The sequence below is a fragment of the Mus musculus genome, chromosome 13, assembly GCF_000001635.26.
Source record: "Mus musculus strain C57BL/6J chromosome 13, GRCm38.p6 C57BL/6J".
Classification (NCBI taxonomy): domain Eukaryota; kingdom Metazoa; phylum Chordata; class Mammalia; order Rodentia; family Muridae; genus Mus; species Mus musculus.
The window spans coordinates 27873571-27878024 of record NC_000079.6 but is presented as its reverse complement, the minus strand read 5'-3'; the positions used below and the strand labels follow the sequence as shown (position 1 = coordinate 27878024).

General features: G+C 38.4%; 1 non-coding gene across 1 annotated transcript; it reads right to left on the bottom strand.

The window, feature by feature from the left end:
- Positions 1-3836: 3836 nt before the first annotated feature.
- On the bottom strand, positions 3837-3939 carry Gm22476. Its single transcript, XR_003950786.1, has one exon. It is a non-coding gene; the product is annotated as a U6 spliceosomal RNA (small nuclear RNA).
- Positions 3940-4454: the final 515 nt, after the last annotated feature.

The window sequence follows — 4454 nt, the reverse complement described above, 5'->3', positions numbered from 1 at the left end:
CTCTAACTAAGGAGGTGAAAGATCTGTATGATAAAACCTTCAAATCTCTGAAGAAAGAAATTAAAGAAGATCTCAGAAGATGGAAAGATCTCCCATGCTCATGGATTGGCAGGATCAACATTGTAAAAATGGCTATCTTGCCAAAAGCAATCTACAGATTCAATGCAATCCCCATCAAAATTCCAACTCAATTCTTCAACGAATTAGAAGGAGCAATTTGCAAATTCATCTGGAATAACAAAAAAACCTAGGATAGCAAAAAGTCTTCTCAAGGATAAAAGAACCTCTGGTGGAATCACCATGCCTGACCTAAAGCTTTACTACAGAGCAATTGTGATAAAAACTGCATGGTACTGGTATAGAAACAGACAAGTAGACCAATGGAATAGAATTGAAGACCCAGAAATGAACCCACACACCTATGGTCACTTGATCTTCGACAAGGGAGCTAAAACCATCCAGTGGAAGAAAGACAGCTATTTCAACAATTGGTGCTGGCACAACTGGTTGTTATCATGTAGAAGAATGCGAATCGATCCATACTTATCTCCTTGTACTAAGGTCAAATCTAAGTGGATCAAAGAACTTCACATAAAACCAGAGACACTGAAACTTATAGAGGAGAAAGTGGGGAAAAGCCTTGAAGATATTGTCACAGGGGAAAAATTCCTGAACAGAACAGCAATGGCATGTGCTGTAAGATCGAGAATTGACAAATGGGACCTAATGAAACTCCAAAGTTTCTGCAAGGCAAAAGACACCGTCAACAAGACAAATAGACCAACAACAGATTGGGAAAGTATCTTTACCTATCCTAAATCAGATAGGGGGCTAATATCCAACATATATAAAGAACTCAAGAAGGTGGACTTCAGAAAATCCAATAACCCCATTAAAAAATGGGGCTCAGAACTGAACAAAGAATTCTCACCTGAGGAATACCGAATGGCAGAGAATCACCTGAAAAAATGTTCAACATCCTTAATCATCAGGGAAATGCAAATCAAAACAACCCTGAGATTCCACCTCACACCAGTCAGAATGGCTAAGATCAAAAATTCAGGTGACAGCAGATGCTGGCGTGGATGTGTAGAAAGAGGAACACTCCTCCATTGTTGGTGGGATTGCAGGCTTTTACAACCACTCTGGAAATCAGTCTGGCGGTTCCTCAGAAAATTGGACATAGTACTACCGGAGGATCCAGCAATACCTCTCCTGGGCATTTATCCAGAAGATGCCCCAACTGGTAAGAAGGACACATGCTCCACTATGTTCATAGCAGCCTTATTTATAATAGCCAGAAGCTGGAAAGAACCCAGATGCCCCTCAACAGAGGAATGGATACAGAAAATGTGGTACATCTACACAATGGAGTACTACTCAGCTATTAAAAAGAATGAATTTATGAAATTCCTAGCCAAATGGATGGACCTGGAGGGCATCATCCTGAGTGAGGTAACACATTCACAAAGTAACTCACACAATATGTACTCACTGATAAGTGGATATTAGCCCCAATCCTAGGATTCCCAAGATATAAGGTACAATTTGCTAAACACATGAAACTCAAGAAGAATGAAGACTGAAGTGTGGACACTATGCCCCTCCTTAGAATTGGGAACAAAACACCCATGGAAGGAGTTACAGAGACAAAGTTTGGAGCTGAGATGAAAGGATGGACCATGTAGAGACTGCCATATCCAGGGATCCACCCCATAATCAGCATCCAAACGCTGACACCATTGCATACCCTAGCAAGATTTTATTGAAAGGACCCAGATGTAGCTATCTCTTGTGAGACTATGCCGGGGCCTAGCAAACACAGAAGGGGATGCTCACAGTCAGCTAATGGATGGATCACAGGGCTCCCAATGAAGGAGCTAGAGAAAGAACCCAAGGAGCTAAAGGGATCTGCAATCCTATAGGTGGAACTACATTATGAACTAACCAGTACCCCGGAGCTCTTGACTCTAGCTGCATATGTAACAAAAGATGGCCTAATCGGCCATCACTGGAAAGAGAGGCCCATTGGACACGTAAACTTTGTATGCCCCAGTACAGGGGAACGCCAGGGCCAAAAAGGGGGAGTGGGTGGGTAGGGGAGTGGGGGTGTGTGGGTATGGGGGACTTTTGGTATAGCATTGGAAATGTAAATGAGCTAAATACCTAATAAAAAAAGGAAAAAAAAACAATAAAAAAAATTTTGTGTATGTACAAAACACATTTTAGTTGCTGATTTTAAGTTTTATTGCATTGTAGTCAGGTATGATTCATGAGGTTATTCCAGTATTTCTGAATTTGTTACGATGAATTTTGTGTACCAGGATTGTTCTATTTTAGAGAGGTTTCCATGTGTTGCTAAGCAAAATGCATATTCTTTGGTGTATAGTTGAATATTCTGTAAATATCAGTAAACTCATTTGATGTGTGATGTCATTTAATTCTCGTGCATATCTCCATAATTTTTGTCCAGATGATAGATTACCTGTATATTGGAGAAAGTGTGAATTGCAACCACCGAGTATGAATGGCTATTGTTAGTCTATTTTCTTATTTCCAGCAGTATACTTTTATGAAATTTGATGTTGTAGAATACAGAGTGTATAATTTTAGGATAGAAATACAACTTGGCTAATAATTTCCCTGATTACAATAACATTCTCCTCTTTACCTTTTCTGATATTTTTTAGTTTAAAGTCTATTTTATCAGGTATTAGGAGAGTGACTCATTTTCCCAGGTCCTGTTTGATTTGCATGCTTCTGTCCATCCCTTCCCTTTAAGTTCTACCTATCTTTATAGCTAAAAGAGATTCACTGTAGACAACAGAAAGATGCATTTTGTATCTTGATTAATTCACTCAACCTGTTTCTTTTACTGAATATTTGAGACCTAATCATTGAAGTTATGTTTGATGCATCTGTGCTGACTACAGTCATTCATGTCCTTTTGTGTTCTCAGTGGGGCTTTGAGCTTTAGCTTCATATTTTTCCACACTCTCTTGACTACAATCATCTGCCTCTTTAGCCTAAAATGTTTCCTGTATTTTCTTCAGCTTTATATTGGAGAATATAAATTTTAAGGCTATGTATAGCTTAGAACTTTTCATTCATTCATACACACACACACACACACACACACACACACACACACACACACACACACACACACACACACACACACACCACACCACACAATTTTGGTAGGCATATTAATCTAGTTTGGCCATAATTGTCTTTAAGACTTGTATTTTCCAGGCTGTTCTGACTTTCAAATTTTCCACTAAACAGGTGTTATTATGATGAATTTTCTTTAGTGTGTAGCTTGCAGTTTTTTCTCTTGAATCACTCACTACTTTTTGTTCTGCTTTAACAGTGATATAGCATAGACAATTTCCTTTCTGTTTTTGACCATTTGGTGTACCGTGTGCTTCTTGAATCTGTGTGGGTATGTCTTCTATTAGTTCATGGACTTTTCCTTCTATGATTTTATTGAAGATTTTGTCTATACCAATGACCTAGGAATCTTCTCCCTCATCTATTTTGGTATAAAAAGGTATTTATTTTATGTATGTGAGTGCTCTATCTGCATGTACACCTGTAATCCAGACATAGACATCAGACCCCATCATAGTTAGTTGTCAACCACCATGTGGTTACTGGGAACTGAATTAAGGAACTATGGAAGATCAGTCAGTGTTCCTAACTGCTGAGCCATCTCTCCAGCTCCATATTCTTGTAATTTGAAGGTTCAGTCTTTTATTGGTATCCTATATTTTCTATATGGTTCTTTATTATATTCTTTTAAATTTTATATTGTTTGCTTAATTATTTTATATAAAGATAAAAAATGCTTCACACCTTTACATATCATCCTTGAGCAGGGATATGCCAATCTTCTCTGAATTGTTCCTGTTTTAGTCTATAGCTGTTGAAGCCAGTGCAAATTTGTGTGTTCTGTAAACTTAAAGTTTTTTTGTTGATTTAGTAATTTTTCTTTAAAATTCTGTTTCCTAGGGTTCATCTAGGCAACTTTGAAATTGGTGAACCTGTCTATAGGACTGATAGATTTTGGGTTTGGGAAACCATCTTGATCTTTGATATATTTTTTAAATGATTTATGGCTATGCATATTTGTTTTGTTAGTTCTGTGTCTGAGTAGAGTGGGTTAACACAGAGCACAGGGTGTCTGGGTCTCATTGGGTCTAAAGATTGGTGGAATGCAGGAGGTGTATCCTAGTCAAAGCCTGGAGTGTGGGTAATAATCTAGGGATTGAGACAATGCAAGTAGAACAGAACATGACCTGATTAGACTCTGGCAAATGTTGTTTAGAATTTTTCTGTGCAGAGAGGTTGGCTATAGCATGGGAGGGGACTGTAGACTGTGGGCAAGTAGGGATGGCCTGACTAGTCTGGGGACTAGATATAGAACCCAAGCTAGATTTTCAGAATTGTGT